This window comes from Trachypithecus francoisi, unplaced genomic scaffold (assembly GCF_009764315.1).
Source record: "Trachypithecus francoisi isolate TF-2019V2 unplaced genomic scaffold, Tfra_2.0 Lachesis_group2, whole genome shotgun sequence".
Lineage (NCBI taxonomy): Eukaryota > Metazoa > Chordata > Mammalia > Primates > Cercopithecidae > Trachypithecus > Trachypithecus francoisi.
This window is the reverse complement of record NW_022681465.1, coordinates 36,039,577-36,054,383: the sequence shown is the minus strand read 5'-3', so window position 1 is coordinate 36,054,383 and position 14,807 is coordinate 36,039,577. Positions and strand designations below refer to the sequence as shown.

The 14,807-nt window shown below is 36.2% G+C and overlaps 1 long non-coding RNA gene across 1 annotated transcript in view; it reads right to left on the bottom strand.

The window, feature by feature from the left end:
* Positions 1-10,728: 10,728 nt before the first annotated feature.
* The window catches only part of LOC117064862, a 371,488-nt gene continuing 367,409 nt past the window's right edge, over positions 10,729-14,807 (bottom strand). Inside the window, exon 3 of the long non-coding RNA XR_004429714.1 lies at positions 10,729-10,814. This is a non-coding gene — a long non-coding RNA (uncharacterized LOC117064862). The remainder of the gene's footprint in view (positions 10,815-14,807) is intronic.

Sequence of the window (14,807 nt, the reverse complement as noted above, 5' to 3'; positions counted from 1 at the left end):
AATCAGTAACAGAGAGCTCTATTACTTACACACACACACACACACACACACACGTTTGCAACTTAACTACAGGTCACCAAAAAGAAGCTGTGAGGCAATTGAGACCATATTGCATATAAACTCTGCTAGACTGGGTTGATCAATGTTGGTTCATTTGAATGAAAGAGATGTGAGAAACAAAATCAAAAGCTAAAGTGAACTGAAACATTCTACACCTTCTATTTGGAACCTATCTTATTTGCAAATAATATAGTTAGAACCCCCAAATGCGTCACCATGTCATTATCAAATAAATTAAGTAAGCCAAAGAAAAGATTGAAGCTATGAAGAAAAATAATAACATAAGGAAACACGATAAGTTATGCAAAAATAAATAATACCAAGTATGAGATTGACATAAGAAAATCAGTTCTGAAAGAAAATAAACCTGTGAATAGCAACTTGAGCTATAAAGATTTAGAATGAAAAGATATGTGAAAAAAATAGATGAATAGTATGTATAGAATGATGACATCAATGTATTTTATATGGTTGAAAGATATCATTGAGAAGCATGTAAAGAAACGAGTGAGGTCCTGAGTAATGATAAAAGAAACATGAGGGCACTTGATTTAATTTCCCATATGTAGTATATTTTTCATGATAATATAAAATAAGATGTATCATTTCAACAGCCAGGAAAAAACAAATGTTGACAACAATAACAAACAATAGTCTAATGAGGGTGTAGAGAATAAATAGAGGAGAAATACATATATATATGACTTTATTAAATTTGGATTTGCAAATTAGGAGATAAACATTTAAAAAAATAGTTCTAGGAAAATAGGGTTTTAATAAAAATAACTGTATATTTATAGGAGTATGCTATTAATTAAATAATTTCAAGGTAATTTAAAAAACTTATATGTAATACATGACATCATAAAGAGCTAAACTAAAGCAAAATATCTCATATATGTTAACACATAAGTATTTTATGTCTATATACAGAAAGCCTTCTCAGAATTGTACCAAAGAAATGAGTTGTTACCATACTCATGCATGTAATCTCATAAAATAAAGTATCCTGCACCTGAAAACAACAAAATATCTAACATTGATGAAAGTAATATTAAATGACATATTAGGGAAATAGTTGCAAAAAATAGTTCAAAAATAATGTCAAATTTATTGAAGTTAGAAAATTGTGATTGCCACTTAAAAATATGCAGAAAAGTAAATAAAATGTTGAAATAAGAAATTATATTTCTTAATTATTACAAAATTGCAAGAATAATACAATCTTACCTGATCAGGTTAGAACATGCTAAAATAAGCGTGATACTCAGTGTTTAAAATAGTTTCAGAAGATCAGAAAATAATTTTTTTCTACTTAAAATTTGGCGAAAACATAATATTTAATTCAACGAATACTTGAATTCTTGCACTTCACAATGTAGACTAACAAGCATTTATAGGCATATGCTTTCATTTTCTTCTACTTCTAATGTTTATTGTCATGTTTCCCAATAGAAAATAATATCAAATTATGCACAATGAAGGATCTCCCACATCTTATCCACCAACTATGTGGTTCTGTGTTTCACAGAAAAATGTTACTTCTTAAACATATCTTTCCTTATATATGAAATATATTACATACAAGATATATATTATAAACACTGCTTTTATATATATTAGGAATACACAAGCAAACACATGTAGAGCATACCGGTACTATAAAGCCAAATTGAACATAAGATATTCACAATTAGCTGGACTAGGTGATGTCTAATCAGATAAGTTCATTTCTCGTTTTGAGGAAGTAGAATAAAGTGGGAGAGGAACCTGGACAAGGAAACAGCAGACGACCCAAGTTCAGGAAATAGAAAGGCAGAGAATGAGTCACAGATAGGCATGGGCAAGGACTTCACGTCTAAAACAACAAAAGAAACAGCAACAAAAGCCAAAATTGACAAATGGGATCTAATTAAACTAAAGAGCTTCTGCACAGCAAAAGAAACTACCATCAGAGTGAACAGGCAACCTACAGAATGAGAGAAAATTTTTGCAATCTGCTCATCTGACAAAGGGCTAATATCCAGAACTTACAAAGACCTCCAACAAATTTACAAGAGAAAACAAACAACCCCATCAAAACGTAGGCAAAGGATATGAACAGACACTTCTCAAAACAAGACATTCATACAGCCAACAGACAAATGAAAAAATGCTCATCATCACTCGCCATCAGAGAAATACAAATCAAAACCACATGAGATACCATCTCACACCAGTTAGAATGGCAATCATTAAAAAAATCAGGAAACAACAGGTGCTGGAGAAGATGTGCAGAAATAGGAACACGTTTACACTGTTGGTGGGATTGTAAGCTAGTTCAACCGTTGAGGAAGACAGTGTGGCGACTCCTCAAGGATCTAGAACTAGAAATACCATTTGACCCAGCAATCTCATTACTGGGCATATACCCAAAAGATTATAAATCATTCTATGGCAAAGACATGTGCATGCTTATGTTTACTGCAGCACTATTCACAATAGCAAAGGCTTGGAACCAACTCCGATGTCCATCAATGATAGACTGGATTAAGAAAATGTGGCACATATACACCATGGAATACTATGCAGTCATAAAAAGGATGAGTTTGTGTCCTTTGTAGGGACATGGATGCAGCTGGAAACCATCATTCTCAGTAAACTATCGCAGGAACAGAAAACCAAATGTTCTCATGCATATGTGGGAATTGAACAGTGAGCTCACTTGGACCCAGGAAAGGAAACATCACACATCGGGGCCTATTGTGGGGAGTGGGGAGGGAGGAGGGATAGCATTAGGACCTATAGCTAAGGTAAATGATGAGTTAATGAGTGCAGCACACCAACATGGCACATGTATACATATGTAACAAACCTGCACGTTGTGCACATGTACCCTAGAACTTAAAGTATAATAAAAAAAGAAAAAAGAAAAAAAAAATAACTCTTGTATCCAAAACATGTAAAACAATTGATCAGAGGTCACTAACGTTTCCATTATTTTATTTAATATATGTAAATATTTGAGTTTTTTTGTGAATGTGTTTGATCCTTTGGAATTTTTTTCTGGTGTCTAATGAAAGGAAAAAGTTCCAATATATATAAATTATTTATTGTTTAGTGAGTTGTTTCTTCCTAATTTGAAACACTGTTTTTGGAGGGCGGGGGAGTGGGGGTCGGGGCAGAGTGGCTCTGTCACCCAGGCTGGAGTACAATGGAGCGAACTCGGCTCACTGCAACCTCCGCCTCCTGCGTTCAAGGGATTCTCCTGCCTCAGTCTCCCGAGTAGCTGGGATTACAGGCACCGGCCATCATGCCTGGTTAATTTTTGTATTTTTGTGTAGATGTGGTTTCGCCACATTGGCTAGGTTCGTCTTGAACTCTTGACCTCAGGTGATCCACCTGCCTCAGCATCCCAAAGTGCTGGGATTACAGGTATGAGCCATCGCATGGGCCTTGAAACACTTCTTGTTTGTATCTCTCCTAATTTTACTTAAATACGGCATTTCTATATTTTCAGGATATATAACATTGAATACTGACTTTTTTTATTCCTTTATTTCCTACATTTAAAAGTGTTAAATATTTACAACCTCTTATTTTAGCTAATATTTTCAATCATCTCTTGATTGACTAATGTCTCTCCTCTAGTGAAGTTCTTACATGCTCAAAAGTGTTGCTCTCTTTTATTATTCATGAATAATCTATGAGAGAAAATTAGCATTGCTTCAGACAATGCAAGAGAGCTAGTTTATACCAGAAGTGACGTCCACAGAATCCTTATGGAAATCTCAAGAACCAAGGACTATATATGCAGACAAGTGCATGACTGAAAAATAAGCCTAAATATAATAATAGAATTAAAAAATTCAAGCATTGTGTTAGCCCAATCTCATGCTGCTTAAAGAAATACCTGAGACTAGGTGATGTATAAAGAACAGAGGTTTAATTCACTCACAGTTCCACAGGACTGAGGAAGCCTCAGGAAATTAACAATCATGGTGGAAGGCTCCTCTTCACAGGGTAACAGGAGAAAGAATGTGTGCAAGTAGGGGAAATGCCAGACACTTATAAAACCATCAGATCTTGTGAAAATCATTCATTATCAAAAGAACAGCATGGGGAAATCACCTTCATGATCCAATTACCTCCACCTGTTCCTGTTCTTTACACATGGGGATTATTATGATTCAAGGTGAGATTTGGGTGGGGACAGAGAGCAAAACCATATCAAGCATAAAGTTAATGAAAATATTGTTGAAATAAAAGAAGTTGCTCTAATACTTTTTAACTCTCCTGTATTTCTTAGTTTCAAATAAAGTTAGATAGATACCATGTAACTGATTGTAGCTAAGAAGTCAAAAAAAAAAAAATCATTTCTAGTCAAAGGAACTTAGAAACTCAGGTGCCTCCGCTATTCTTCTTTTCTCCTACAATGGTAATTTTGATAGTCAGATGACATAGAGGGTGTAACTCCAAATAAAGTCAAGTCACTTTTATTAGGAAAAATAAACACTTATTGTATAATGCTTGAGGTATTGACATGTGTCTGTTTTAACAACTAGAGCTAATTATAATTCTAATGTCTATTGTCCCAGGGGTAACTAAGCAATGTCATAGGATCTCCTCCACCTCCGTTCCAAATTAGACTTTATAATTTGGCCTATGGTCCATTTTATCTTTTGTTCATTTAGCTCACTTTTTAAATTTCTATTTTCTGGTCTCTTTACTATTTTGTCAATTGTGAACAAAATCAATTTACTCTTCTCTCTCTAATTTTGTCTCCATTTTTGTGATGATTCTATTTTTTTCATCTATTTATTAAGTTTGGTCAAATGTTGTCAACTTCTATGTTTCTTTTTCTGTATTTGGAGGAACTTGGATAGTATATCAAGGGCCCCAGAAATACACTTTATATTAATTAATTAATTGTTACACACATTTGTAAATTTTTCACATTTCTCCTACAATTTTATGAGTGGTTTTTAATCATATTTTCTCAGACTATCCCAAGAATCTAATATCTGAGATAATGGACATTTTCATAGGAATATTGTTGTAAATATTATTGGTTTTTAAATACAACAAAGAGCATATATTTGTGAAAATTGAGGTTTTTATTAGCCTAATAAATGATTATTATTTATTAATTTAGTGTGCATTGTTGCATTTTCATAAAATAACATAAAGTCATGAAATATTTCAAAATGATATTACTAAAAACAACTAAAGTTTCTGTGACATGCACCATTGCTAAACATGATACTTCTAGTAGATAATAATAAACATATTAGCTCTAATATGGCAGTGAGATAGACATTTCTCCCTTTCTTTATAAGTTGTTATGCCTTTTTACCTTTTTCCTCCCCTGGTTGAATTTGCTAAGGCCTCCTGTACAATCTGAATCTAATATCAGTGACTGATTGTAGAAATACTTGCTTTCTTTCTAATAGAAGGGAAGGTAGAGTGTTCAAAATATGAGCTGTGTGTCTGATGTTAGCAGTAGGTTTATACAGATATCTTTTATCAAATTGAAAAAGTTTTCCTTTCTTTTTAGTGTACTGAGGATTTTAGTCATGACTACGTATTATATTTTGCCAAATACCGCCATATGTTAATGAGTTCATAATTTTTCTCCTTTATACTCTTAATGTGAATGGTACTGATTACTTTTGAAGGTTAAACCAATTCTGCATTACTGGGAAAAATTCCAGTGGGTCGTGATGGACTATCATCTTCATATATTGCTGAATTTAACAGGATATGCTATAAATATTTTTTCTATTTATGTTCATGACAGGCATTGATTTTAGTGTACACTTAAGATTCCCTTTAAATATAAATCCTTTCTTTCTATTGGTGTATAGTATTCTTAACCCATAAAAACTTCGTTCCAAGACTGTAAACTGAGTCTAGCAAGTCCTTTCAGCAATTGAACATTTAAGGTAGCTAATTGATAAGTAGAGCTGGAGGATATATAGGAAGACTATGAAGAATTTTATAGTCTAAAGACTGTTAAGTAAGGGAGCTTGGATGATTGGGAAGATTCAAATAGTCTACAGTATATGCAGTAGAAAATATCTGGTAATGATTTTTCATTGCTTATGTAGTAACAATGGGTAACTCTTTCGCCAATAAACATTGTTATTTTTCAACATCACTGCCTCTCTAAACCTAATATTTGCATTAATATTATATTTTTCTTTCAGTACTTAAAGTCCTGTATTGTAATGAATGGTTTCTTACTATTAGTGAAGCACAGCTTGACATCTTCCCAGCTGCTGATTAGGTTAACGTGATCTGACATAGTCACCTGATAGACGCAAACATAAATTTTCTCTGGAGGCAGGAAACGTTAAAACATGCAGCAGCACTACAAGTAAGATACTCATTACTCCTCCCAAGAAGGAACTTACTCTCTAGGTTGGAGAAATTGACTGACAGCCCCTAATCATTATAATTTCAGAATCCACTGTTGGACTGAACAAAAGTTCGCATTATTTCTGAGTAGCCACCAGGCAACAACTAAGCACAGTGGTAACTAATCATGATAGGGGTAGCAGGATCTAGATTTTCCTTCCAAAAGAGAAATTCCTTTTTAGTACAGATAATCTCATTGTGTTGGTCTAGATTTTATCAGATGTGTGTCATGACCTCTTTCTGACTAATCCTCCTTCCTCCTCTCTTACCTTAGTAAGATGATCTCGATACTTCTCATTACATTACAACAATTAAATTAGTGGGATATTTCTGCAAGAAATCAAGGCAATAGAATCCAGTAATTGATCCCAAAATATGTAGACTTTTGACTAATTATAAAGTGGTAGAAAGCAGCTGTAAAAAGAATAAGCATTTAAATAAATGGTTCTGACTTAATTAGATAGCCATAGGCTGTCGTTTGGAAATGATTTGTTTGTCCTCGCCAAAACTCATATTGAAATTTGACCCCCAATAAGATGGTTTGTCTCTGTATTCCCATTCACATCTCATGTCAAATTGTAATCTTCACATGTCAAGGGAGGCACCTGCTGGGAAGTGACCAGATCATGGGGGCAGATTTCCGCCATGCTGTTCTCATGACAGTGAGTGAATTGTCATGAGATCTGATGATTTAAAAGGGTGTGGAACTTCCTTTCTTGCTCTCTTTCTCCTGCCTTGCCAAGGTAAGGATGTGCTTGCTTCCCCGTCACCTTCCGCCATGCTTGTAAGTCTCCTAAGGCCTCCTAGTGATGCTTCCTGTTAAGCTAAAGAACTGTGAGTCAATTAAACATCTACTATTCATATATTGCCCAATCTCAGGTGTTCTTTATAGCAGTGTGAGAACAGACTAACACAGAAAATTGGTACCAATACTGGGGCACTGCTATAAAAATACCTGTAAATGTAGAAGCAACTTTGGAACTGGGTAATGAGCAGAAGTTGGAATAGTTTGAAGGGCTCAATAGAAGACACGAGGATGTGGGAAGGTCTTCCTAGAGACCGGTTAAATGATTTTGATCAAAATGCTGGTAGTGATATGGAAAGTGAAGTCTAGGCTGAAGTGATCTCAGATGGAGATAAGGAAATATTGGGAACTAGAATAAAGATCATTATTGCTATGCTTTATCAAAGAGATTGACAGCATTTTGACTTTGCCCTAGAGAACTGTGGAAATCTGAACTTGTAAAAGATGATTTAGGATATCTGGCCAGACAAATTTCTAAGCATCAAAGCATTCAAGATATAACCTGGCTTTTGATTAAACAAACAAACAAACAAACAAACAAACAAAAACATGCAGTAATATGTATTGCATGACCTGGCTGTGTCTAAGAGAGAATGCTCATACATGTGGAAAGGAGATGGTATGAAATTGGAATATTTATTTAAAGGCAGAGTATAAAAGTTTGAAAACTTTGCATCCTGACCATACGATAGAAAACAAAACAAAACAACAACACAAAAAAACAACAACACAATATCTAGGGAGAAATTCAAGTAGGCTGCAGAAATTTGCCTAAGTAATGAGGAATTGAATGTTAATAGTCAAGACAATGGGGAAAATGTCTCAAGGGCATGTCAGAGACCTTTGCAAAAGCCCCTCCTATCACAGGCCTAGAAGCCTAGGAGGGAAAAATGGTTTTGTGAGCCAGGCCCAGGATCCCAATGCTCTGTACAGTCTCAGAACATGGCACCTTGCATCCCAGCCACTCCGGCTCCAGCCATGGCTAAAAGGGACCAAGGCACAACTTGAGCCATTGCTTCAGAAGGTACAAGTCCCAAGCTTTGGCAACTTCCACATGGTGTAGGGCATGTGGGTACACAAAAGGCAAGAGATGAGGTTTAGGAACCTCTGACTACATTTCAAGGATGTACAGAAATGCCTAAATGTCCAGGCAGAAGCCTGCTGCAGGGGAGGAGCCCTCAAGGAGAACTTCTACTAGGCAAATATGGAGGGGAAATGTGGAGTCAGAGCCCTCACACAAAGTCACCACTGAGGAACTGCTTAATGAATCTGTGAGAAGAGGACCACTATCTTCCAGAACCCAAAATTGTAGATCCACTGATAGATTGCACCATGCACCTTGAAAAGCCACAGGTACTCAATGCCAGCCCACGAAAGCAGCCGGGAATGGGGCTCTACCCTGCACAACCACAGGGGCAGAGCTTCCCAAGGCTGTAGGAGCCCACCATTTGCATCAGCGTGGCCTGGATGTGAGGGATGGAGTCAAAGGAGATTATTTCAGAGCATTAAGACTTAATGACTGCACCACTGGGTTTTGAACTTGTGTGGTCCCTGCAGCTACTTTGTTTTGGCCAATTTCTTCCTTTTGTAATAGGAGCATTTATCTAATGCCTGTACCCCCATTGTATCTAGGAAGTAGGTAACTTGCTTTTGATTTTACAGACTCACAGGCAGAAGGGACTTGTGTTGTGTCAGGTGAGACTTTGGACTTGGACTTCTGAGTTAATGCTGGAATGAATTAAGATTTGGAACATGATATTTGGGAGGTGCCAGAGGTAGAATAATATAGTTTGGCTCTGTGTTCTCATCCAAATCTCATATAGAATTGTAATCCTCACGTATCAGGGGAGGGGCCTGGTCAGAGGTGATTGGATCATGGGTTCTCATAATAATGAGATCTTTCATGAGATCTGATGGTTTAAAAGTTTTCTGAGGCTTCTCTGTCATACTTCCTGTTAAGTGTGCAGTAACTTGAGTCAAGTAAACCTCTTTTCTTTATACATTACCCTGTTTCAGGTAGTTCTTTATAGTAGGTAGTGTGAGAAAAGACTAATGCACCCAAAGTTGCAAATGTTGGGAGATGGGGCTCAGTGAGAGGGGTTTAAGTTATGGGAGAAGATCTCTCATGAATGGTTTGGTGTTGTTCTGGCAACAGTGAGATCTCATTCTCAAGAGACTGGTTTTTACAGAAATAAATTATTTCCTGCCAGAGGTGGTTTTTGTAAAGCCAGCAGTACTTTTCATACATGTCCACTTTCTCTTTGAATCTTTCCATTACATTATGATTGTGATGCAGCATAAGAGCTTTTAGCAGAAGCCAGGGCCATGTCCTTAGACTTCTCAGCCTGCAGTACTGTCAGCTCAATAAACTGCCTTTCTTTGTGAACAAACATTATATGATAGCAACACAAAATAGACAAAGACATCATATAAAAGAACAACAAATGGGTGCTGACTTTGTTATTACACCTTACACGTTTTTTGTTTAATTTGGACTGTAGATACACATGTTAATTTTAAAATATGTAAGTTCTCTAGAAGAAAACATAAAAAGAATATTTTCAAAACCTGGGGATAAAACATATTTCACTAAGGCAAAGCAGTGTATCAGTGAGAAATAGTCACAGCTGATGGAAATATAAAATGACACAAAGACTGGGAAATTCTTGGCGGGATTAATAAAAATTCTCATATCCTATGATTAACATTTTTATTCTTGAGAATATACTCATTAACGTGTACTCAATATTCACAATAGCCAAAAATGAAAACAAATAAAATGCCCATGAACTATAAAATGAATAGTGTTATATTTATATTTTATAATTCAATACTATACATAATTATTTTAAAAATAGGAAATGGCTTCTATACTAAAACTCACAAATCTACCAACAATATCTGATTAATTATGCAATATAGTTAACATTATGTAATGTCAAATTTGGCAGGATTACTCTATGGAAATTAAAGTAACATGAAACTCAGGGTTTTGGTTTGCCTTTAGGAGTGATGAGTAGTGAATGAAGGATATGAATTGGACTTTTGGGTTGCACGTAATATTTTATTTTGACTTGTTTGGGGATTCCCAGATTTGTTGCTCTGAAAATCAAGAGTAGTACACTACCAGAAAGTAACATACCTTTCAGAATGTGTGTTATGTATCAACTTAAAAATTTTCACACGCACACACACACACACAGAAAAAAAAAAAAAAAGAACCCACAAAAAACCCCTCTCTTTTAAAAAAGACAGGGCCAGGCATGGTGACTCATACCTGTAGTCCTGGCACTTCGGGAGACTGAGGTGTGTGGATAGCTTGAGCCTAGGAGTTTAAGACGAGCCTGGAAGTAATAGTGAGACCCTATATCTGGAAAAAAAAAAGGGAATTGACACAATTACCTGTGCGTGGTGGTGTGTGCCTCTAGTCTCAGCTATTCCAGAGGATTAGGTGGGAGGATTGCTTGAGCTTGGGAGAACAAGGCTTTTCCGATCATGCCATATGATCATGTCACTGCACTTCAACCTGGGTGCCTGAGAGAAATTTTATCTCCAAAAAAAGGAAAGGAAAATCAAGAGTGAAAATGCAGGATATTTAAATAATTTTTTGTCAATAGTTACAAGATGTATTAAAAGTTGTATTTAGGAAAATACAAATTCAAATTTATTACAGAAATAATAATATGAAATAAATTATTTAAGCATTCAATGCAGCAAGCTTAGGAAATACTAAAGCCAAGGAAACTAAAAATTTACATTACAAAGCTAAAATGAACAACTGGATGAAAAAATGGGCTAACGATCAAATAGCTAATCAACGAAGATATACAGATGACAGATAAGCATATGAAAAGATAATCAACACCACACCACATGTCATTATTGAATTGCAAGTTAGCACAACAGTGAAAACCACTGCACAACTACTAAAATGGTCACATTCCAAACCACTGACAATAGTACTTAATTGCTTTGGGAACGCAAAATGGTAAAACTACTTTGCAAGACACTTCCACAGCTCCTTAAAAAACGGAATAAATATTCTCTGACTATATGATCCACGGAATCATACCCCATTGTATTTACTAAAATGAGCTGAAAATTTATGTCCACACAAAATCCTGCACACAATGTTTATAGTAACTTTATTCATAATTGCCAAAACTTGGAACCAACCAAGATGTTCTTTAATAGGTGAATGGATAAATAAACTGTGGAACATCCAGACAACGGACACTAAAATATGAGTTACTAAGCAATGAAAAGGAATGGAAGAAACTTACATGCATATTACTAAGGAAAATAAGTCATTTTAAAAATCCGTAAACTGCATGATTCCAACTACATGGCAAAAAGTACAAAGAAAATATAACATTCAGTGGTTGCTTGGGGGAAGGGAGAGAGGACTCTCATAGGAGCAGAGAGGATTTTTAAGGCAGTGAAAACTGTTCTGAATGATGCTACAATGCTGGATAAATGTCATTATACATTTGTCAAAACCTATGGAATATACAATGCTGCTGGTGAACTGTAATGTGAACTACTGCCTCTGGATGATAATAATGTGTTAGTATATTAGATTCATTGATTTTAACAAATGTATTACTCTGGTATAGGATGCTGATAGTTGGATACTCTAAAGTGGGGAACAAAGGGTATATGGGAAATCTGTATTTTTTGCTCAATATTTATGTGAGCCTACAACTTCTAAAAATAAAATTAAAAATAAACATACACACAAAACCTCAACAGTAAAGAAATCATATATAGAGAAGAATAAACAATATTTCCAATTACTACACCAAATATTTAGGTCAAAAGAGATTTTCAATGTATTTTTTTAAATGTTTCTAATAAGAGGTATCACAAAGCATTCTACTTTTTTTTTTTTTTTTTTTTTTTTTTTTGAGACGGAGTCTCGCTCTGTCGCCCAGGCTGGAGTGCAGTGGCCGGATCTCAGCTCACTGCAAGCTCCGCCTCCCGGGTTTACGCCATTCTCTCGCCTCAGCCTCCCGAGTAGCTGGGACTACAGGCGCCCGCCATCTCGCCTGGCTAATTTTTTGTATTTTTTTAGTAGAGACGGGGTTTCACCGTGTTAGCCAGGATGGTCTCGATCTCCTGACCTCGTGATCCGCCCATCTCGGCCTCCCAAAGTGCTGGGATTACAGGCTTGAGCCACCGCGCCCGGCCAATTCTACCATTTTTTAACCTAGTTTGCAAAAGACTGATAAGACTGACATTAAAAACTCTTAAATAATATAGTATTTTAAAAGACTAGGATCCATTCTTAGTGTTATAAAATATTTATTACAAAGCAATAGTAAACATGTTACATAGTGATGAAACAATAAAAATCCTTCCAACAAAATTAGAGGACCAAAAATTTCATTATGTTACATTTTTCCAGAAAAGCCAGTCAAAGCAACATATAGTCAAAGAACTACAAATAATTAATATAAATAAGAAGATTTTCAGTATTTTCAGATAATAGCAAGGTATACTGAGAAACCCAAGAAAATCTAAAAATATTTTTAGAAATAGTAAAAGATTAGGTAAAATGAATAACATTTTCAGTAAGAATACAAATTAAGATATACTTCAGAAAAAAGTTGTCATGAACAATAGGAAAACCATATTAAATCTCTACTGTAATCTAAATATTTTAGATACACGAGTAGATAACAACCTGGGGAAATGTCCTTTACTTTTCAAATATGACCTTCACCTTACACAAATCTTCCCCTGACCTTCTTATAGTTGGTCATATGACCTTCCAGCGTCTCACCCCACAACCTGGAGGCCAATTACATTTCTACGAGGTTGTCCACAAAAACCCAAAAGTACTGGGTTTGGAGAGCTTCCACATGGCTGAACATGTGGAGGTTCCTAGAGGGTGACATTCCCAGGGAGATCATAGAAGCTCATGTCTCTTCCCCCATATCTTGCCCTATGTGTCTCTTCATTTGTATTCTTTGTGATATCCTTTGTAATAAACCTGTAAATGTGTTTTCCTGAATTCTGTGAGCCATTCCAGCTAATTAATTCAACCCAAGGAGGGGGTCACGGAAACCTCAACTTGAAGCTTAGGTCAGAAGTCCTGGCGACCCAGAATTGTGCCTGGTATGGGGGTAGGCAGTCTTGTGGATTGAGCCATCAACCTGAGGCATCTGACACTATCTCCAGGTAGATAGTGTCAGAAAAAACTACAGAACACCCAGCTGGTGTCCACTGAAGAACTGATTGCTCACTTGGTGGTGGGAAGAAACTGCTCCCACATTTGGTCACAGAGTCTTCTGTGTTGATTGTTGTGTTGGTGTGAGAGCAGAGGAAACACGGTTACAGTGTGTATTTGTCTGTTCTCATGCTGCTATAAAGAACTGCCAAGACTGAGTAATTTACAAAAGAAAGTTTTAATTGACTCAGAGTTCAGCATGGGTGTGTAGCCTTCAGGAAAATAACAATCATGGTAGAATGGGAGGCAAACATGTCCTTCTTCACATGGTAGCAGGAGAGACAAGTGCCAAGCAAAGGGGGACAAGCTCCTTATAAAACCACCAGATCTCATGAGAACTCACTCACTATCATGAGAACAGCATAGGGATATCCGCCCCTATGATTCAATTACCAACCACTAGGTCCCTCACACAACACGTGAGAATTATCAGAACTACAATTCAAGATGAGATTTCGGTGGGGACATAGCCAAACCATATCACAGTATTTTCTCCAAACACCCACAAATTGAAAAAATAAGCTGGTTAAAATTAAGGGCACCAATTTTTTCTTCACTTATACATCTATACCCTAAGTCATCTAAATATTATAATTACATTTATGTTTTTAAATGGTGTCTGCATTGTTTCATCTTCTTCTAAGATAACATTGTAATAAAACTTATTAAATATAAAGTGTCATAAATGTATGCAGTTATACATCCTTCTACAGAAAAATCATGTGATTCAAACGTTATTCCTTCCCATTTCACTCTTATTTAATAAGAGTATTAAGTAGAAATTTGAGTGAGGAAATTTAATTATAATTTTTGTTTATTGCACTATATATCACCCTGGAGCAATAGTTCCACAGAGGATATACCCATCTGGAGAGACAGTATATTTTTGTCCTGTGGTGCAGGAACAAACTACTACAAACATGGAGGCATAAAACAATAAAAATAAATGTATTCTTTCATAGTTCTGGAGACCAGAAGTCCAACATCAGTGTTGGCAGGCTCCAAGAGAGATTAAATTCCCTGCTTTTTCCAGTTTCTGGGGCTGGCAGCATACCTTGACTTGAGCCCACATCAGTGCAACCTCTGTCTCCATCTTCCCATCACCCTCTATTCTTTTGGCAGTTACTCTAGAAACTCTCTTCTGTTCTCTCTTTTTTTTTGAGACGGAGTCTCGCTCTGCCACCCAGGCTGGAGTGTAGCGGCCGGATCTCAGCTCACTGCAAGCTCCGCCTCCCGGGTTTACGCCATTCTCCTGCCTCAGCCTCCCTTGTAGCTGGGACTACAGGCGCCCGCCACCTCGCCCGGCTAGAT